The sequence below is a fragment of the Schistocerca americana genome, chromosome 8, assembly GCF_021461395.2.
Source record: "Schistocerca americana isolate TAMUIC-IGC-003095 chromosome 8, iqSchAmer2.1, whole genome shotgun sequence".
NCBI classification, from domain to species: domain Eukaryota; kingdom Metazoa; phylum Arthropoda; class Insecta; order Orthoptera; family Acrididae; genus Schistocerca; species Schistocerca americana.
Window position 1 is genome coordinate 305,356,772 of NC_060126.1, and position 23,701 is coordinate 305,380,472.

A 23,701-nucleotide genomic window follows, 5' to 3' on the forward strand; every position below is an offset into this window, starting at 1 on the left:
TGGCACAATATTTCGGTCACGTAACTCGTTGCCTTCTTCAGGTGCTACCTGAGACTGCCGTATTGGAGGATCTTGCCCAGTATTTATTCCCAGAGAGCACCCAGCACCCTTTGGGCATAAATACTGGACAAGATCTTCCAATGCAGCAGTCTCAGGTAGCGCCTGAAGAAGGCAACGAGTTACGTGGCCGAAATGTTGTGCCAAAGCGACACAAACATCCGACAGTAGACCCGATTATTCCACATGTCAAGATCTCGCCGGGAAAGCCTGAAGAGTTACAATGTTTTTCTTTTTTATTAGGCATCAGCACCGCACAGGTGTCCTGTTCTACAGAATGTTTGAACCTGGCAACTCAGATTCGCAATGCCGACAGTATTTTCACTGCAGGTATGTATAATTATGCACAATTCAATAATTGTTTGATGTTCTTGCGTATGATTGATGCTATTTACCTGTTAAATAAGGATTCACTAAATAATAATAATTTTAATTTTGGTACTTGATATGACAGAGATGTGTTTTCAGTGTCTCACGAAAGGTACTACAGCTGAGGTAATGTGGAAGTCCTCAGTACTTTCTAGTTTAATTCGCTTATTTAATTGCTATCTAGGAATCTTCAGATCAAATTTAGCATGTTATTTTAAAAGTCTATACCAACAAAGAAAACTCTAGAGTAATGTGAAGTGATACACCAAAGTCCACTTTTGTTTAGTAGGTATGCAACTAATTCATCATTAATAGTATTGCTGCCTCCTGGTTCTTTTCTTTTCGTTTCCTTTTTGGATGTTGTACTGATTTTTCCTGCTCTTTTTTATCCGCTGCAGTATTTTCTCCTATATCTGATCCTACTTCTTCCTGCATTGTTCCTCTAATATTATGTGGATTGTTGCTGTGCATCTCACCTGAAATGTGAGATTTTTTTTAATATCACAAAAGCTGCATTCCGACGCTCATATACGTGTGTTTTTATGTTAGAGTTGTGTGAGAATTGTATGTATCACAGCTTTCCTGTTGCAGCTTATATTAATACATCGTTTAGCCTCATTTGACAGATTTCTGCTCTTTGATTTACTTTCAACGCTTTCATACCATCATTTTACAGACCCTTTTTTTTTTTTTTGTCCCAAAACTTTCAACGATTTCGTTTACGTTCATCATATTCTTACATTTCTCTTCAAAGTCATTAACTAGTTCTACTGAAATGGCTGTTACTATTATTTGCTTCTGATATAGATGTCATACAGACTTTTCTTGTAGACAATATGTTTCCTACCTGTAATCTCTATTCGTTTGTTTATCTTTCTACCACATCCATAGCAAATGTTTTTTTTTCTGAATTCGCTAAGCCGTGATCATTGTATAAGTCACCTTTTCTATCAGCTCTGAGGTCTGTGAACTATTTTGGTGTTTTCCGTTATGTCTGACCTCTTACTGTCCATATCAGGAATCATTTGATGCTGAGAACAAGAATTAGTAATTATTATCTGAGATAAGGTACGAATATAAGATATATCTTCCATTACATCTCTTACATTATCTAACAGTTCATTAAGAGTTCTAGCATTAAAGCCTCCTACTGAGACAATGAAGTTACTTTCTAACATTCCCACACCTAGCTAAATCACTAGGCTGAGCGAGCGCGCACCTAAGGACTACTGGAGCAACGCCATCGTTCCGAAAACTGCCGAACACAAATGGTAAAATCTACAGAACTGCCTGCTGAGAATAGCAATGACAACTCTCTCAAATAGAATTTTTTTGATATGATATTATTGATTGATAAAAGGGTTAAATGTGGTACAGATCTTACAGGGAAATAACTATTAATATTTGGCCAAATAACCTAGATGCTTGACATGAACAATGGTGTATGTGAAATAATACAGCCCCAGTACACCACGACAGTATCATTTGATTATAGCAGTCACATACATAATCTACGATAGTGTGTACAATTCGATTAAGTAATTTTGTATCATACTGCCTAAATATTCAATGTGGTTACTCAATTTAGTATGTTCGAAACACAGTTCAAATATTTGGAAGGAACATTCTTAATGCATAAAATGTTCAGTGATTACCGTCACGATGAAATGACCTTGAACACGACAGCACACTGAAACGTCACCTTAGAAAAACTGTATACGACTGTGCTTAAACTGAGACACAATATTTTTAGCACAACGCAATCCGACTTTTAATAATCCCAACAAAAGAATGGCCCTGACTAACGTTAAACTATACCTTTCACAAATCACTTACCTCACAAAAATCTTCGTTACTCAAGAAACTGCAATACAGCGAGCGCCACTACTGCCAGCTAAATAAAAGATTCAAACTACTGAAGGCACTAACTACTGATAGGCATAGTTAGCAAATGAAAGATTTTGATAGACAACAAATAATATATTCTCCTTAATAGTCATAATATATATAGCAGATCATGACATCCAGTCTTACAAATTTCAAAACTCCACTATTCCTCTCCCCACATCCACCACTGCTTCGGCTCACCTCCAACTGCGCAACACTAGGTGCTGTTAACAGCCAACTGCCCAACGCTACAATAGCCAACAACAATGGAAACCAGCCACAGACTGCATGCAGCACAGCCAGTGATTTTCATACAGAGCGCTATGTGGCGTTACCAATTAAAAAAAACCTATACATCCTACTTACATATCCCCCATGCTCCCCACAAAAAATTTTACAAATTGTTTTGGGCACTGGCCAATACAGATTTGAAAAAATTTTTCATAATTACAATAACAAAGAAATCAAAGCAGACACTTACTGATACGATGTTGTTCAAAAGCTAAAATTTTCTCACAGTCCATAAAGAGAGTCCTGATTATTCATCACAGTAAAATTGCAGCGTTTCTTTTTTTTTCTCAAATTCTGAGCATTGAAGAAAACGCACACAGAAGTTGTGGATTTCCGTGCACTGTTGAAGAAGTAGTGTTGTCCTTCCAACGGAAAGACAGTGCTGACTCTTGACATGCAGACAGGTAATGGTCCACAACAGAGCAAACCCACAGCTGAGTAAGTCAAAGTTTTGAAGAATATTGGTAGGTAGGTCATCACAGAGCAGACCCACTGTAGTCCTGGTAGAGATTATGGTATTGGTGTGCCACCAGAGGTACAGACTCACTGCAGTCTTTGTAGAGATAATGGTATTGTTGGGCCATCAAAGATGCAGACCCACTGTAGTCCTTGTAGACATGGCCAGCAGCCGTCTGCTGTAACTGTGCAGGTGCACAATCACCATTGAAGAGTCTTGCAGAGAATATAGCAAGTCCATAAACCACCACTTGTGCACTCACAAAGTTTTTTTTTTTAGTTGTCCTTAGAACCAGCAATGCTGTTAACCAGTCCCTTGCTGAATTATCGACATACGTGCAAGCACTAACAGTCCCAACTTCTCACATACTGTGCATATATTATGAGCAACAGAAACGTGCGCAGTTAAATGATACTTAATTTGATGAACTGGTGTCAATTAAAATTTTATAACATGAGAATACAATAACAAAGGTACAAAATACATCATTAAAGAACATATCAATACAGATAACATTTGTAGTAGTACAGGCTTTACAAAAAAATACAAATAAACAGACACATCAGTGTTACAGGAATTATGACATAAGTAAATACATAAAATAATGAGAATAGTTTTCGAAACATTAATTTCACACATGAGAATTGAAACATAACAGAATTAATAATGTCTATAAAAATCTTTACAAAGAAAATAACATATTATTAATGCAAATTATATTTGAGGATAACAGTATTCCTCATCATAGTGAATGTAGCTTAGTACTAGAAAAATTCTACAACATAAATCTTATTAGCTAAATACATAAAGACAGGAAAACACAAATACCCAAGGGTACACAAACACATAGTGGGATAACACAAGGGGAAAGGACAGGGTTTGTTTTCAGTGTAACATTTGGTACTGCAGTCCAACCCAAAACTTCTTTCCCTAGATCTTTCGTCATATTTCAACATTTGCCTCCACCAAAAGAAATCCTATCCAAGCATGTTTGCTGTATTTATATGTTCACATATTTCTTACCTCATTATTTATTTTCCATTATCTTACCTCATCATTTATTTCCAAGAAAATCCTACCTAAATCAGTTGTCGCTAACCCCTACTTTTTTGTTCATATCCTCTTTCAAAATACTTTTTTGGCCAAACCATTTTCTTACAGCTTCTCAATGCACTTCTTTCAATTCATCACAACTCGTTCTCTTATATAGCCTACCCCATCTTAAGCTAACTTAAATCTAATGAGCTCAGATGCTAAACTAAGGGACGAGGCAATCCAGCAGCACAAAACAATTAACGCAAACAGCAATGACAAAAAAATGCAAATTCGCAAAGCAAGCAGAAGTAAATATAAATTAACAGAGAAAATGCAACATTACAACTAATATGAGTCAATGTGCAGCAACACGAAAAATAAATCAGTAGTAAAACTGGATTAACAGAGTAATACAAAGTGAAATTTAGTAGCACTATGCCTGGAAAAAACAGCAGCAGCAAATGCAGTAACTTATATCTAAACATGACAAACTCACATGCAGAAAAAATATTACAGTAAAAATGGCCATATTTAATTCCTATGTCACATCTTAACACTAGAGTGATGCATCACGATAACTTACTCTACCAAAAAAATTACCAAGTAGTTGAAAAGAAAATTATGTATGCAGTTACTGTTATTAATCCTTTCTTATTGTTCTCTCCATTCCAAGTGCTCCTGTTTCGAAGAATATGGATCATAAAATTATTATTTAATAGCTCTGTTGGCAGAAAGTGTTCACATTAGCAAATGCACTTAATTTTATTTTATAAAGCCAATGTTGCAACACAGCTGGAAACCAGATATTAAACAAAATGAGCAATCTCTCAACTAGAAAGACAATAGATGTAAAATGTTTCTCATCATTTCATTTCAGTAAATATCATAAATTAAGAACTCTACAGTGTAATCATGTTTTCAAGTTTGAGCGTGTCGTATTTGTGATGCTTTCTACAAAGAACTGTCAATATGGAGGTTAATGGCCTGCTTTTTCACCACCTAATGGCTTTTTCTCCATGCGACGAACAGCTGGGCGTCAACGACGCATTACGTCGAGGTCACTTAGTTTTCTTTCCAAAATTTACAACAGAAGTTTCCGCTACAGTGACACGATACAAATAAAATTTTACAAGTCGAGAAATTACAGTAGAAATGTGTAGAAACAAAATCCTATAAATGTAACAGTGTCCAAAAACTTTTCGCCGGCATTGTGATACATTCACGCATTTACACACATTTCATAACTCTTAAAGTACAATTCTTGGTTTCCAACATCCTTTTTCTCAAATCAGGGTGCCTAACCACTACTCATTATTCTTTACCTTGTTACACAGATACATGTTCGTCGACACTTCTTCAGTATTTCTTCATAAGAAATATGTAACATAATTAAATTCCTCATATAGCATAAGCTTATTGATCATAAACATACCTCAACAGCATAATAGACATTGTCATCATAATAATAACATCATAAAAACTCAGCCAAATCTCAAAACCGTCGTAGCTTTTGCAATAATTTCAAACCCTAAAAAATATTCTCTGCTCATTTCAATAGCGTCATCTACCTCAAACGTACTTTAAAAATCATGATCTCATACCAAATACATCACTCAAAGCTCTCATAGCATCACAATGGTTTTGAAAGAATATGAAGAGTTCACAAAGTACATACAAAATACAATATCATAAGTGTGAAGTTATCTAACTGTCTAATTACATAAACATCTGTCACTGATGTAGTAAGATAAATGTTTGTTTCTCTCAGTTAAATGATCACATAGCTGTGTAATTTATGTGTTAGAGAAATATAGCACCGATGTGTAAAGTTGTATAAGCAAATACCACATTAGCTAGGGCTCCTTGTGCTTGCCAAACACATGGTACACAGTGTAGGCATGTACCCCCCTGAGGATTATTGTAACTATACCGTCAGGTGTTACAGATTACAGCAATGGAATGAAATGTATCACAAAAAACCTTTGTATCATTTAATTCATAAATCTTTAAAAATAAATGTTTTAAGTACAAAATCAATCACTAAAATACGTGTACTGTAGCGCTAAACTGTGCGCCTTGTTGTAAGATAATCTCTGTCACTACTTAACGGTAAAAATGTGCTAAGTATAGTAATTGTCGTCGACCATAAGCAAAGTTCTGTAGAAGTCAATGTACTTACCTGGTAATAAACAAAAGTGAAATGCTTTGCGTATAGATACCGTAGTTATTACATACCTTACTGTGATCAAGAAAGTACTATAATGTAACGTGTTGTTGTGCTACGAAAAAGGCTGTCTCATTGCAGCTATACCACAAAAGTTACTACTAAAACATGTTTTACTTTCCACAAGAATTCAGAATAACTGTGCAGATACACTGCAAAGGCAACAATGTAAATTTTGTCACACATTAGTAGCGTCATCTTATAATCGTGTAGCTGTCAAATAAACTAACCACTGTGTCATCCGTTATCTCTCAGAAAGTACCTTAAATCCAGAATGTATTTTCAAGTAAACCTAAATGTTGCATTAAAATGTCATTAGCAGTACCAGTATATGTTCTAAGTATGTAAGCCTTATAGTCGTCATGTAATCGTGCAACTAACAAGCAAGAATGTACACACACAATAACATTGTGATGTCTGATCACTATAACAATGCATTTGTAAATACTGTCTAAACATGTTCCCTAGGTTCTAGACTGGATAGTTAACTTCAGAACATTTTTGCATGTTAACAGTTTCTCAGTGTGTCAAATTGTATGAGTAGCGTGAAGTGAAAAATTTTATAGCAAGGACTAATTTAAAAAATCAGTTTATCTCTCAATAAACGGCTTTACATGTGAAATGTGGTGCAATCTTTTACTCTTCCTACTATGCAGAGCTCCAGCTTCAACGGAATTCTCATGTGCTATATGGTACATCGGTAAAGAATGCTCAAATTTTTCTCAAGGTTAGCGTTTATGTAATTTTTCTCTGAGCCAGCCGGCGCACGTGGCTGCCTGCGGTGCAAGTCATTGTCTGCTAATTCTTTGTTGGCGTGCGTCGTTATTGGGATTAGGAGACCTAACTTCCACAACTTCACCTTGCCGACAGAGCCCAGCACTGTTTGAATCCCGCCAGTTCTGATGATATTCAGGTCTGTCGTTATGATTATACCGTCTGTCGTCATGTCGGTAGTTCCTGTAGTTTCTTTCTTGTGGGTTAAGTGGTAAAGAATTTCTCCCTGAATTACCACTGCACGGTGGATCGTTACGTCTGAAGTTATTCTGTCTCCTGTGATAATAATAGTTCTGGTTGCCGTATTGTCTGTTTCTATGATTGTCTCTGTCATATTCATTACTACAGAAATGCGATCTTTCTCTGTAACTATTACTCTGCCAGTGGTTGTCATATGGGTGCTGTCTGTTTTGTTCACGATTTGCGTTGTAAGAATAGCCATGTCGTGTCCAGTTATTATTTCTTTCATCGCAGAATTGTCACCGATGTGACCTGTAATTGTTGTGTTCCTGTTTTCGCATCGCGCGATTGTCAGTGTCAATTTCTAATTTTTGTAAGAGTCCCTGAAAAGCATCAATGTCGTCTTTGCAACGTCCTGCCAAAATAGTATGTCGTAAATGTTCAGGCTATTTGATTAAGCAAATGCGGATGAGTTCTGAGGGGCTGTAAGGGTTTGACAGGTACCTTACTGTGCAACATGTCTTCAAAGTATTTCACAAGACTGGAAATTCAGATTGTTCGAAATGTTTCATCATTATGATGCTATGTTTTACTCGATCTTGTGTAGCTTGAGACCAATATGCTGAGAGGAAGGCATAATAAAATTCTCCTTCACTGTGACAATCGTGAATGACCGATCGCATTGTTTCAGCTGGTTCATTCTCTAAGTAGCCACACATAAATTCTAATCTGTGCTCTAATGTCCATTTGGGAGGAAAACAATGAAAGAATTGATGGAGCCACGCTTGTGGATGAATGTCGTTGCCAGAATTCCTAAATGTTTTGAATTTACTTGTAGTAATGAACAGCTTATAGTCAAAATCATCGTGTCGGCGAGTAGCATATCGGTCATTGTTACTTCGTGTCGGCGGTTCCATCTCAAAATTCGGTGCCCCTTGCCAATTTCTTTCATAGATTCCGAAATGCCCTGTGTTATTATTTTGTGGCTTTTCCGTATTTTTAAGTCCCTCTTCCCGTGTTGGAGCGCGAGTGTCCTCTGAAATATGTAATTTTGTATTACGTGTGCCAACTGATCTAGTACTTCCCGGATTTCTCTTTTGTGTTGCGTATTAATTTGATTCTGATTTTCTTTGAATTTCTTAATTTGTTCATATTCTTCTGGGTCATTAAAGACTACTGGTCTTGCGTCATTCAGATTATCATCTACCTTTGTGGATAAGTTAGTGAACTGATCCGAAAGTTCGGATACTTTCTCTGATAATGAACTAATTTTCTCCACGTGTCTTTCTGAACCAATTTTCAGAGTATCTACTGTGTCATTTAAGTTTTCCTGAGTTTTTGCAAGTAGTATAACCGAATCGGTAGATGCAACTGAGTCAATTTTAGCCCACAAGGTCTCATGATTTTCATGAACAATGGTTTGCAGCTCTTTTATGGCTGTTTCTTGATTCTGTAATACATTTCCATGCCGCGAAAAAATAACTTGAAAATACTCACAAATTTGTGTTTTTACGTCATTATAGACTTTTTGACATTTCGATTCAATGTTGTGTAACTCAGTAGTTAAATCTTCACGTGTTTGTTCAAGTGTGGTGTCTATCTTTTGAAGCTTTTGCTGTGTTTGTCTCTGATTTTGTTCCATTATGTCTAACTTTTGAAGATTTTGTTCCATTGTGTCTACCTTTTGAAGCTTTTGTCCCATTTGTTGCATTAATTGTAATAACAATGCACTGGTGCCTGAAACATGTTCGTCAGTGCTATTCGGCAATGTATTTGAACCGGCAATATTCGCATTTTGAAAAGCAGAAAATGTGCCTTGAATTATTTGAGAAAACGGCGAGGACGCAAAACCCGAATCTACAGTATTTGCAAGATTGTGTCATGTCATTTCGGATTCCTGAGGCAAGCTGTTGCCGACCGATCGATCGATAATGCTTCCCTGTTCACTAATTGTTTCACTGCCTACGCCACTATTTGCAGCCCGCTCCATTTCCCTATGCACTATTACCAAATTACTACTATGAACATTAGTTAATTCATTACACAGTGGTGCTGATAAGCTACACTCGTCGTCACTATTATTTCTCAGTTTACCTTGGAACCTAGTGTTACGTTTTTCACACGCCATTATTGTCACAATATTTCACACGATAACACAGAGAAGCACAAATTGAAGAGCAAAAGTAAGAGAACATAGCACTGAAAATAATATCTCGTTAATGGCAAGCGCAGCTGCGAAATAGTTGGTGCAAATTTACATGCATGCCACAACTGTTGTACTGTACAACAATGAAAGACTGCAACTACAAAGGAGATTTTCTCTACAATTACGCGCTAGCAATAAACAAAAGCTACACTAATTACACAAACTACAAGATAAAATCAGAAGATTCCAGTGAGGTATCCTCGGCTAAGGGTCGACATATGAAATATCCCCTTAGTAAAATTAGTGAATTACTGTGCTGGTAAATCCCTTACGTTATTTGATTTTCAAACAGCTGAGCAGAACTGAACGCACTGAGACATTTCGCTCTTTACCTATTCTGTTCAACACTAAACTGACACACAATAGTTTTAGCCCAACGCAATCTGACTTTAATAATCCCTACAAAAGAATGGCCCTGACTAACATTAAACTATACCTTTCACAAATCACTTACCTCACAAAAATCTTCGTTACTCAAGCTACTGCAATACAGCGAGCGTCACTACTGCCAGCTAAATAATAGATACAAACTACTGAAGGCACTAATTACTGATAGGCATAGTTAGCAAATGAAAAATTTTGATAGAGAACAAACAATATATTTACCTTAATAGTCATTATATATATAGCAGTTCATGACACCCAGCCTTACAAATTTCAAAACTCCGCCTTTTCTCTCCCCACATCCACCACTGCTGGCTGCTCACCTCCAACTGCACAACACTACGAACTATTAACAGCCAACTACCCAACCCTACAATAGCCAACAACAATCCAAAACAGCCACAGACTGCACGCAGCACAGCCAGTGATTTTCATACAGAGCGCTACGTGGCGTTACCAATAAAAAATCTATACAGCCTATTTACAACACAAACGCCGTTGCACACTAGCCTTTACGTAGACAAATTTATTTTTAAATATGTTAAACACCCTCCCTCCATGAACCACGGACCTTGGTGTTGGTGGGGAGGCTTGCGTGCCTCAACAATACAGATAGCCGTACCGTAGGTGCAACCACAACGGAGGCGTATCTGTTGAGAGACCAGACAAACGTGTGGTTCATGAAGAGAGGCAGCAGCCTTTTCAGTAGTTCAGGGGCAACAGTCTGGATGATTGACTGATCTGGCCTTGTAACACTAACCAAAATAGTCTTGCTCTTCTGGTACTGCAAATGGCTGAAAGCAAGGGGAAGCTACAGCCGTAATTTTTCCCGAGGGCATGCAGCTTTACTGTATGATTAAATGACGATGGCGTCCTCTTGTGTAAAATATTCCGCAGGTACAATAGTCCCCCATTCGGATCTCCAGGCAGAGACTACTCAAGAGGACATTGTTATCAGGAGAAAGAAAACTGGCGTTCTATGGATCGGAGCGTGGAATGTCAGATCCCTTAATCAGCCAAATGGGTTAGAAAATTTAAAAAGGGAAATGGATAGGTTAAAGTTAGATATAGTGTGAATTAGTGAAGTTCGGTGGCAGGAGGAACAAGACTTTTGGTCAGGTGAATACAGGGTTATAAATACAAAATCAAGTAGGGGTAATGCAGGAGTAGGTTCAATAATGAATAAAAAAATAGGAGTACGGGTAAGCTACTACAAACAGCATAGTGAACACATTATTGTGGCAAAGATAGACACGAAGCCCACGCCAACTAAAGTAGTACAAGTTTATATGCCAACTAGCTCTGCAGATGGCGAAGAAATTAATGAAATGTATGATGAGAGAAAAGAAATTATTCAGGAAGTGAAAGGAGACGACAATTTAATAGTCATTGGTGACTGGAATTCAAGCGTAGGATAAGGGAGAGAAGGAAACATAGTAGGTGAATATGGATTGGGGCTAAGAAATGAAAGAGGAAGCCGCCTAGCAGAGCGTAACTTAATCATAGCTAAAACTTGGTTTAAGAATCGTTAAAGAAGGTTGTATACATGGAAGAACCCTGGAGATATTAAAAGGTATCAGATAGATTATTTAATAGTAAGACAGAGATTTGGGAACCAGGTTTTAAATTGCAAGACTTTTTACAGGGGCAGATGTGGACTCTGACCACAATCCACAGGTTATGAAGTGTAGATTAAAACTGAGGAAACTGCAAAAAGGTGGGAATATAAGGAGATGGGACCTGGATAAACTGTAAGAACCAGAGATTGTACAGAGTTTCAGGGAGAGCATAAGGGAACAACTGACTGGAATGGGGGAAAGAAATACAGTAGAAGAAGAATGGGTAACTTTGAGGGATGAAATAGTGAAGGCATCAGAGGATAAAATAGGTAAAAAGACGAGTGCTAGTAGAAACCCTTGGGTAACAGAAGAAATATTGAATTTAAATGATGAAAGGAGAAAATATAAAAATGCAGTAAATGAAGCAGGCAAAAAGGAATACAAACGTCTCAAAAATGAGATCGACAGGAAGTGCCAAATGGCTAAGCAGGGATGGCTAGAGGACAAATGTAAGGATGTAGAGGCTTACCTCACTAGGGGTAAGATAGATACTGCGTACAGGAAAATTAAAGAGACCTTTGGAGAAAGGAGAACCACTTGCATCAATTTCAAGAGCTTTAATGGAAGCCCAGTTCTCAGCAAAGTAGGGAAAGCAGAGAGGTGGAAGGAGTATATAGAGGGTCCATACAAGGGCGATGTACTTGAGGACAATATTATGGAAATGGAAGAGGATGTAGATTAAGATGCAATGGGAGATATGATACTGTGTGAAGAGTTTCACAGAGCACTGAAAGACCTGAGTGGAAACAGGGCCCCGGGAGTAGACAACATTCCATTAGAACTACTGACAGCCTTGGGAGAGCCAGTCCGGACAAAAATCTACCATCTGGTGAGCAGGATGTATGAGACAGGCGAAATTCCCTCAGACTTCAAGAAGAAAATAATAATTCCAATCCCATAGAAATCAGGTGTTGACAGGTGTGAAAATCACAGAACTATCAGTTTAGTAAGTCACAGCTCCAAAAAACTAACACGAAATCATTACAGACGAATGGAAAAACTGATAGAAGCCGACATCGCGGATGATCAGTTTGGATTCCGTAGAAATGTTGGAACACTTATCTTAGAAGAAAGATTAAGGAAAGGCAAGCCGACCGTTTCTAACATTTGTAGACTTAGAGAAAGCTTTTGACAATGTTGATTGGGATACTCTCTTTCAAATTCTGGAAGTGGCGGGGGTAAAATACAGGGAGCGAAAGGCTACTTACAATTTGTACAGAAAGCAGATGGCAGTTATAAGAGTTCAGGGGTATGAAAGGGAAGCAGTGGTCGCGAAGGGAGTGAGACATGGTTGTAGCCTATCCCCGATGTTATTCAATCTGTGTATTAGGCAAGCAGTAAAGGAAACAAAAGAAAATTTCGGAGTAGGTAATAAAATCCATGGAGAAGAAATAAAAACTTTGAGGTTCGCCGAAGACATTACAATTCTGTCACAGACAGCAAAGGACTTGGAAGAGCAGTTGAACGGAATGGACAGTGTCTTGAAAGGAGGGTATAAGATGAACATCAACAAAAGCAAAACATGGATAATGGAATGTAGTCGAATTAAGGCGGGTGACGCTGAGGGAATTAGATTAGGAAATAAGATACTTAAAGTAGTAAAGGAGTTTTGCTATTTGGGGAGTAAAATAACTGACGACGGTCGAAGTGGGGAGGATATAAAATGTAGACTGGCAATGGCAAGGAAAGCGTTTCAGAAGAAGAGAAATTTGTTAACATTGAGTTTAGATTTAAGTGTCAGGAAGTCGTTCCTGAAAGTATTTGTATGGAATGGTTCAAATGGTTCAAATGGCTCTGAGCACTATGGGACTTAACATCAGTGGTCATCAGTGCCCTAGAACTTAGAACTACTTAAACCTAACTAACCTAAGAACATCACACACATCCATGCCCGAGGCAGGATTCGAACCTGCGACCATAGCAGTCGCGCCGTTCCGGACTGAGCATTTGTATGGAGTGTAGCCATGTATGGAAGTGAAGCATGGGCAATAAATTGTTTGGACAAGAAGAGAATAGAAGCTTTCGAAATGTGGTGCTACAGAAGAATGTTGAAGTTTAGGTGGGTAGATCACGTAACTAATGAGGAGGTATTGAATAGAATTGGGGAGAGGAGAAGCTTGTGGCACAACTTGACTAGAAGAAGGGATCGGTTGGTAGGACAAGTCCTGAGGCATCAAGGGATCACAAATTTAGCATTGGAGGGCAGCGTGGAGGGTAAAAATCATAGAAGGAGACCAAGAGATGAATCCACTAAGTAGATTCAGAAGGATGTAGGCTGCAGTAGCTACTGGGAGATGAAGAAGCTTGCACAGGATAGAGTAGCACGGAGAGCTGCATCAAACCAGTCTCTGGACTGAATACCACAACAACAACAACAACAACATGTTAAACACAACATAAAAAACGGAAGTTTCCCACCAACTAAATGAATTATGGCATTATGATATACCAACCCCATAAACAACATTCAAATATTGCACACCAAGCAATCAACACACAGTTATATCAGAAGAAAAATTAATTTTCATTCAATATTCGACCTGTTTAGTGCCAGGGTTCAAACAAAATAGTTTAATTGCTTTCAAATAAAATAACACCAAACTGAAGGTCGGTACACGGAAAAATGGCTCTTAGTTAAATTAAATTTCCAGAAGAATTAGAAGAATTTTTCAAAGAAACCAAATGTGATGTAACTGTTAAATATTGTTAGATATTTATGATACTGGACATGTCAGTAGGTTTCTTGGAGGCAGGGACCTATTCGTGACGATAAAGACACAGGTCAATAATGTAGTTTAACACATAGTTTACACTGCTACGAAATACCATATTGCAGAAAAATTTACGTCTTCAGATGGTTCAGTACCTTCAGATTTAAATTATTACACACTCTACGAGTCACTTCTACATTCAAGTGATGCTGTAGTTGTCGAAAGTCGTAAACTTCCAGTGCTCGGACTGTGACACGCTATGTTTCAAAGTTATTACTAGAAAATTATATGAGGCGTAATCTTTACAGTTATGACCGCCCCATCATATATCAGTAATTACATTGTTATACATTAACCACCTCTTCTGCTCATTCAGATATCAGTCTCTCCTTTATGCAGTTATACGGCATCAAGGAAGAACTTCCATGATATTGGAGGGGACTTTAGGGGGTAAGAATTGTAGCGGAAATAATGACCTGATGCTTAACTGAAAATACTTATAATTTAAATTTACCATATCTTTTAAGCAAATACAGTTACAGTGTTGATATTTACAAAATTTGTCATTTTCATGAAGCGCTTCTGTAGGAAATGTCGATCGTTAAGGTCGATCAAAGCGTTCATATTTGATCATTCAGGTCTTTGTTGCAAAACTTGTTAATTTCACTTTAACAGTAAATCCTAAACTATTATAGATATGATAAATATTCAAGTTTTACTGAGATCACCATGAAAATTTGTGGATGATGGTAGATTAAAATTACTGTGGCTTCATTCCCTAAATTACTACATAACAGAATAATTTTCATAAATGTTTCCCTTTACGGCCCATCTTAAGTCCGTCATATTTAACACTGCTACGTCTCCGCGGCCACAAGCGGCTTCTACGGGATTTCCCTATTGTGTCTCACTCACACATCTACAGCGCCTAGGCCTCATTCAGCACAATAGACACTTGTGAATTTCCCCGTCCTGGTCGAATCTGCGCTCTTTATGGCACACAGTTCAGGGTTTGTTTCACAATTCCTGAAGGCTCACTCTTCGGCCATATTTTTAAATGAGAGCCCAATGCTCGTTAACTCACATGGCTATACCTATTTTAACTGTGTGGGACTTGACATATCTGTGTATGGAAGGCCAAACGATAATAAATAATGCTAGTGACAGGGATGCCAATCTAAGCTCCCTCGAGTTGCGGAGTGCTACATTATTTCCTCTGCACCAGGTGTTGCGGTTCCACCAGCTATATTCGGCCATCAGAGCCTCGACATGCAGGGTTCACATCTAGAAGGTGAAGTCACCATTTGAGTTGGAACGGCTTTATTTTTGCATCACCAGCACATGAGTACAGAAGTAACTTGCAGGTTTTATCTTCAAGTTTTGCAAAACCTTCCTAGTCAGGCGTTATCATCTCTAATAATCCTTGTAATTTTTCTGATTCTTCTAAACTGTAATAATACTTGTTGTAGTGCTTATTCCCAATGCAAATAAGACATAATATTTCGCGAAATGGCCCAGGCTTTCATCGAAAAGACTCTTACCTCATCTAAGAATGTGTATGTTGATTTCATGTCTCGCTCCATTGATTCCGTCGTGCAAAACAGGAAACATCCTTTTAAAACGATAGGCTAACACAAACTGTCAAAAATTCAGGAGGAAAAATTTAACCGGCAGAACGTACTTCCATTTTTTTCATCTATAAACTCTGAACTCGCTGTAGTGCAATGTATCAAGAAGCTGAAAGAGGAACACTGTTTCTGTGTATCAGTTAATTCTCGTTGTAATTTTGTCGATGCGAAATTCTCAGATATGGAGTTGAATGACTACGATTTTAAAAATATGCCAGAAGCTACAGATCTTGCCTTATGTATTTAATTCTGAGTATGAATCGGGGTTTCGATACCAGAAACGGCTTCGATGACGTCATGTTTTATTATGAAGTTGTACATAGGATTGTCTGTAGTATTACAGACTAATTAAGTGGCTTACTGAAGTGAATAACAAAGTTTTTTTTTCATTTTACAGCTTCCCTTTATAGCGAGTTTTTCATCGATGGTTGCAATATCCAGTGCCTAAACCAAAGAACACAGGTACGAATTATAAGTAAAACTCGTATTTCTCGACTCACCTAGTGTCTTATTTACTAAGATATTCGCCGTTTATGCTTCTAAACTTATATGAAAACGTAGAAGCAATAATATGTGTCTTCTGGTAATGTATTGAAGGCTTTGTATCTAAATTTTTAAACTCAATTTGATTTACTGTGTACAACATTTATAAAAGACACAACCACCTTTCTCAAAATGATGAACGTTCCAAACTTTAACAATTTATATTTCGCCATACCACAAAGTAACTTTTTTGCTGATTACTGGGATTTCCTCTCTCTTTCTTTTTGATTTAGTTTTTTTATGATCGTTCACGTTATGGTCATCAGTATTAGTTAATAGCTCACCTGACTCGCCACATATGTATAATATGGATTAGATCCTATTCACATAAAATTTAGAGCCTCATTGCTAAATTAGCTCGTACTGAATGTGAAGTAGTTGTTTTCACCTAGATACGTGGCTTAAAAGGTGCGATGTTCAACATTTGGGCACTCAGTGATATCAAAGCTTGTACTGGGTTTGAAGTAGCTGTATGGGATTTGAGCATCTCTGTTCGCAGTGAACGATAAAATATCAATCCCAAACCTTACGGAGTTTATATTAATTTAAGCTAGACACTCCGCACTTAAGAAGAATTAAATTGTAGTAACATTCGAGTGAATTTTGCTTGTCATACATTACCGAGCAATCTCCGTTTTTACCTTTCATCTATTTTCCTCTGAAATGGGTCTGTTTTAAGGCATCGGAGCGTTGAGCACGATTTCTGCTGTTACTTGTAGACAATTCAGTATTATATTAGATGCTAGGAGAGGAGCATAGGCCTCACTCCTATATTGTACAGTTCTTGCAAGTAGAGAAAAATACATGAAAAAGAAAATACTTGATTTTGTTGGAGTTATTATTTGTGTTTAGCAACGTAATTTCATTTTGTTATTAATGTATAACTTGTGTCCGTTTAATACGAATTTCCTATCTTGGAAAAAGAAAATTACACGTCCTGGAATATTTATTCCATTGGAAAATAAAAACTTTATCCAAATACTATTCAAATCCAAGCAGAGAAAATTTTAGAGAGAACGTGTACGTCAAATATATGTTGTTCAAACGTTCATTCTCAATAATTAACATCCTTTTGGTACCTTCAATAAAAATGACCCATCGTGAAAAATTATTAGAAACTAATAACACTTACTTATGTATAACGTATCAAAATTATTTTCGCGTACGCCAAACGAGCAATGTAGCACCATTAAAATGTTTCCAAATTTAAAGCACCAGTTGACAGGGACTGATTTAGAGCACATGTGGCTACATTTACTGTTCTTTAGCCATTTCAAGATCTGTTGGATGATATATGGAATAATCTGCGGGATCTCTAACGTTAGTTAAACCGTAACTACTGACAGACTTCGGCACGATAATTAAAAATAATTACTTCTATTAAAAAACAACGAACATATAAAGATATTTGACCTACTTTGGAGATCGTATGTGTTGCACAGAGGGTTATCTAAAAATCATAACAGTCTAATACTATCAAAAGATAGGTACTGAAGTGTGCAAATTCTTTTCATGCTGCTGAGATTTATGAGGCTTTGTCGTTTGAGTTAGTATTGTACTCAACCAAGTACGGAGATCATTCTGTGAAGGTCAAGCGGGCAGCTTGTTGACCTTTATTGCGAGGGCTAACTGAAATTTGTTGGAAATACTTAACATAAAAGCCTTATAAATTAAAAATTTACTTTAAAGAATCGTTGATATTCTTTCCACCGGATGGAAATGAACAGATTCCCATCAACCGTTGGCATTACGAGAATCCTGTCATTTGTCATGTCCATTGTCATGGTGCAGAAATAACAAACGAGGAATACTAGCATATGGTAGCAGTTGTACCTCACTGGACTCGAGATCCTGGGAAAATACATCTCACCACCGAGGAATACATCTTACCATTTAGTGTCCATAAGCTGAATGGAGGCCTTTGGCGGCAGGCTGCTCCTGGTGAGAGTACACAAATAAGCAAGTTAACGAGAAGTAGAAATGAGGAGGAAAAATGACTGGATGAGTACAATAGGATTATTCTTGTTGAAGAAACTATAAGGTTATATTAGAAACCAAATAAATGTTCGTTAATCTCACATACCATAATGGTGGCCTCACAGTGATTACATATTCAAATGCAAAATAATTAAATATTAAATAATTATGTATTTTAACAGCATGTAGTGAGAGCAGAATATTGTATACAAAAATATGTGTGAGCAAAATGCATTAAGAGCACAGTAATTCAAGAGAAGACAACATAAACATTTCGAATCCGAATACGCAGTTCCCGACTGTAAATCGCAACTTCAACTCAAATCTTGTGGACAGACAGTGTGAAAAACATGCAAAAACCTGTAAGACATGAATACAGGTGTTAACTGCAGTTGATAAAATGATTTCACAGCTGCCCTCAATCCCATAAACAAAATGTTCATATGGTAACGCAAAGTAAATCACAGAAAGCCAAGTCAAATATCCTACGTCCAGTAATTCCTTAAGTCGTGCTCACGAAATTATTCATAGTCCACTAAAATGGTGAAGTATTTAGCTCGCCTGTGACTCCTTGGATGTACAGTCTCACGGCAAAAACACCGCAAAGGGCCCGCCAAAAAAAGATAACAAACAAAAGACTCACTCTTTCATTCTCCCTTACAAGCTCTTTGTCACATCACACTATTTAATCTGAAGTAGTTGCTTAAATAATGGCAACCATTCAAATTAATGCCAGTTATACATAGACATATAACGCTAAGAAACAGACAAAGTTATTGTGGCCATCTTACAAGAAATCGTTAAAATATCAACGTAGTTACTAAGTTATTAACAAAGTCACGCATGTATGCCAACATCCGGTTTTCCAAGGTAAAAAGGTTTTGGAGCATTATATACACTTACGAAATAAAGAAAGAGAATGTGGTTACTCTTCCTCTAGCATTATTCGGTAAGGATCTAGGAGCTCATGCTCCCTTCGAGTTACGTTGAAGTGTGAACCGCTAAATTTGAATATCGACTTACACTTTACAGATATGCCTGATTTTAAATGTAGCTTCTTGTGGTGTTTACTGACGATGTATCATGTGATCAGAATGCCCTAGTAGGTTACTTGTCAATAATTTTATAATCTGATTCAATGAATAACAATACTCCATTTTAAACTCCCTGTCAGATTGAAAGTGTGCGGCGGACCGAAACTAAAACTCGGGAATTATACAGTTTGCTGACAAGTGCTCTGCCGACTGAACTACCCAGGTACGTCTCACGACCCGTCCTCACATCTTCACTTCAGTATCGCAGCAAGCGCTGAGATTAAACTTCCTGGCACATTAAAACTGTCAGTCGGACCGAGACCTAAACTAGAGACCTCTGTCTTTCACGATTAAGTGCTCTACTAACTGAACTATCTAAACACGACTCAACACCCGTCATCACGGCTTTACTTCCAGCAGTACCTGGTCTCCAACACTCCGGAAATCAGTTTTAATCTGCCAGAAAGTTTCATAACAGCGCACACACCGCTTGTGAGAGAAATTTGCAATCTGGAGACATCCCCCAGGCTGTGGCTAAGCCATATCTCGGGAATACCCTTTCTTCCACGAGCGCTAGCCCTGCACGTTTCGCAGGAGAACTTCTGCGAAGTTTGGAAGGTAGGAGACAGGTACTAGCAGAAGTCAATCTGTGAGAACGAGTTGTTAGCCGCACCTGGGTAGGTCAGTAGGTAGAGCACTTCTCTGCAAGTGAAACTTTCCGAGTACGGTATCGGTCTGGCACACAGTTTTATTCTGCCTGCAAAAATGAGATCGACAGGAAGTGCAAAATGGCTAAGCAGGGATGGCTAGAGGACAAATGTAAGGATGTAGAGGCTTGTCTCACTAGGGGTAAGATAGATACTGCCTACAGGAAAATTAAAGAGACCTTTGGAGAGAAGAGAACCACTTGTATGAATATCAAGAGCTCAGATGGCAACCCAGTTCTAAGCAAAGAAGGGAAGGCAGAAAGGTGGAAGGAGTATATAGAGGGTTTATACAAGGGCGATGTACTTAAGGACAATATTATGGAAATGGAAGAGGATGTAGATGAAGATGGAATGGGAGATAAGTTACTGCGTGAAGAGTTTGACAGAGCACTGAGAGACCTGAGTCGAAACAAGGACCCGGGAGTAGACAACATTCCATTAGATCTACTGATAGCCTTGGGAGAGCCAGTCATGACAAAACTCTACCATCTGGTGAGCAAGATGTATGAGACAGGCGAAATACCCACAGACTTCAAGAAGAATGTAATAATTCCAATCCCAAAGAAAGCAGGTGTTGACAGATGTGAAAATTACCGAACTATCAGTTTAATAAGTCACAGCTGCAAAATACTAACGCGAAATCTTTACAGACGAATGGAAAAACTGGTAGAAGCGGACCTCGGGGAAGATCAGTTTGGATTCCGTAGAAATGTTGGAACACGTGAGGCAATACTAACCTTACGACTTATCTTAGAAGAAAGATTAAGGAAAGGCAAACCTACGTTTCTAGCATTTGTAGACTTAGAGAAAGCTTTTGACAACTTTAACTGGAATACTCTCTTTCAAATTCTGAAGGTGGCAGGGGTAAAATACAGGGAGCGAAAGGCTATTTACAATTTGTACAGAAACCAGATGGCTGTTATAAGAGTCGAGGGGCATGAAAGGGAAGCAGTGGTTGGGAAAGGAGTGAGACAGGGTTGTAGCCTCTCCCCGATGTTATTCAATCTGTATATTGAGCAAGCAGTAAAGGAAAAAAAAGAAAAATTCGGAGTAGGTATTAAAATTCATGGAGAAGAAGTAAAAACTTTGAGGTTCGCCGATGACATTGTAATTCTGTCAGAGACAGCAAAGGATCTGGAAGAGCATTTGAACGGAATGGACAGTGTCTTGAAAGGAGGATATAAGATGAACATGTACTAAAGCAAAACAAGGATAATGGAATGTAGTCGAATTAAATCGGGTGATGCTGCGGGAATTAGATTAGGAAATGAGACATTATAGTAGTACATGAGTTTTGCTATTTGGGGAGCAAATTAACTGATGATGGTCGAAGTAGTGAGGATGTAAAATGTAGACTGACAATGGCAAGGAAAGTGTTTCTGAAGAAGGGGAAATTTGTTAACATCGAGTATAGATTTCAGTGTCAGGAAGTCGTTTCTGAAAGTATTTGTATGGAGTGTGACAATGTATGGAATTGAAACGTGGACATTAAAAAGTTTAGACAAGAAGAGAATAGAAGCTTTTGAAATGTGGTGCTACAGAAGAATGCTGCAAATTAGATGGGTAGATAACATAACTAGTGAGGAGGTATTGAATAGAATTGGAGATATGAGAAATTTGTGGTACAACTTGACTAGAGGACGGGATAGGTTGGTAGGGCATATTCTGAGGCATCAAGGGATCACCAATTTACTTTTGGAGCGCAGCGTGGAGGGTAAAAATCGTAGAGGGAGACCAAGAGATGAATTCACTAAACAGATTGAGAAGGATGTAGGTTGCAGTAGGTACTTGGAGATGAAGATACTTGCACAGGATGGAGTACCATGGAGAGCTGCATCAAACCAGTCTCTGGACTGAAGACCGCAACAACAACAACAACATACAATTCCATACCAGCACACAATCCCCGGCAGAGTAAATATTTCATTTTGAATACTAAATTCTATAATAACCAGTCTAGAGTCTAGCTTGAAGCTTTTTCTGGTGTACATGGTATATCTGTATAATGCGTTTAGGATCTGTAACGCTTTCGTTGAAAATATAAGTGTTTCGTCTTGCATTTCGTCTATCTTTGCTGCTATTGTGTCGTCTTTACCCTTTCAGATAGCGAACACGTTGTGGACTCGGAAAAACCCGTCAGCCAGTTGTTCAGGAACTTAAACGCCTCACATTCCTTGCCCTGCTAGTTGCCACTTAGGCCTGCTGGCCGAGCGTCAAATCCAGACCAGTGACCGTGACAATACAAGCCGGTTGCTCGTAGCGTCCCAGTGTCGTGGGGAAATGTGGAGGCAAATTCATCGAAACTTCTATGTCACTAACGTAAAACAACTCGAACCTTATTCAGAACATCCCTTTACTTGACAAACTGAAACTGTGTACCGTAGTCCAGCAAAAATTAAGAAGAATCAATCGCTAGTTGAAACTACCGTTCACTTCATCCATGCCCATGTGCTTGGATGTCGGTAGATCACTGCTAACCAATAGGCAGCTCGCTGTATTTACGGCCCGTTCCAATACACTTCTGCTTATCACAAAAAAACTTTTGTCATATGTACCAACAAAGTAAATGAGTTCTTGGAAAATGTCAGCCATTCACTCTGTGCGAATAGCAAAATTACGTGATTACCTAGTGGACCACGTCTGTAGGAGAATACAGCGAACAAATATTAACTGAAATTTTATTCTCCCTCCACTACAAGAGGATAACATAACGTAGTCGCTCACGGCCATATAATGTTGTCTCGATGCAGATAGTTGTATTTCAGAAACCAAGCCTCTGAAACTGCCAGTATGTCACTACATTTTTGCAGTGTAGAATGAATAGATGTTTTTACACATTTAAGTAAACTGCTGAAGCCGAGGTAACTGAATCATATTTATTGCAGGCAAAATACAAATGACTGTTTGTGTGCGAAGTAAATATTCGTTTCTGGATGATTAAAATTATTCTTCTATATTCCAGACTACAACTACGACAACCAGAACAACTACAAATACAGCAACACCATCGACAACAACATCAAGAATAATGTCAACAACAACTGCGCAGGAACCGCGTATCAAATCTGGTTAATATGCTAAAGTTTTGCAGAACAACACTTTGCATGGCATAATGCACGTTACAAACAACGCCTGTGACAATATCATCCCGGTCAACGCAGATTTTGTGTGGTATTTACAATAAAGATGCACCAATTTAAACCACTGATTTCTGTGTAAGAATATATAGCACCAGCATTAAATAAAATCAATCCAGTAGAAAGTGTGTAGACCTTTATTAATTTACTGGCATCTGCCAAAACGATAACTTTCAGCCCTTTTCAGAGGATGTAAGTAGTACATGGTTCAAATGGCTCTGAGCACTATGGGACTCAACTGCTGAGGTCATTAGTCCCCTAGAACTTAGAACTAGTTAAACCTAACTAACCTAAGGACATCACAAACATCCATGCCCGAGGCAGGATTCGAACCTGCGACCGTAGCGGTCTTGCGGTTCCAGACTGCAGCGCCTTTAACCGCACGGCCACTTCGGCCGGCAAGTAGTACATGCTTTACAAGCAGTTTCTCTCCTTGTTTCTCACAAAAGAGCTCTCTACTACATTGTGACAAATTCCATCA

The 23,701-nt window shown here is 38.1% G+C and overlaps 1 long non-coding RNA gene across 1 annotated transcript; it reads left to right on the forward strand.

Moving 5' to 3' along the window:
* The first annotated feature begins 297 nt into the window (after nt 1–297).
* Nucleotides 298–23,307, forward strand: LOC124625786. Its single transcript, XR_006980722.1, has 3 exons — nt 298–387; nt 16,220–16,284; nt 23,046–23,307. It is a non-coding gene; the product is annotated as an uncharacterized LOC124625786 (long non-coding RNA).
* Nucleotides 23,308–23,701: the final 394 nt, after the last annotated feature.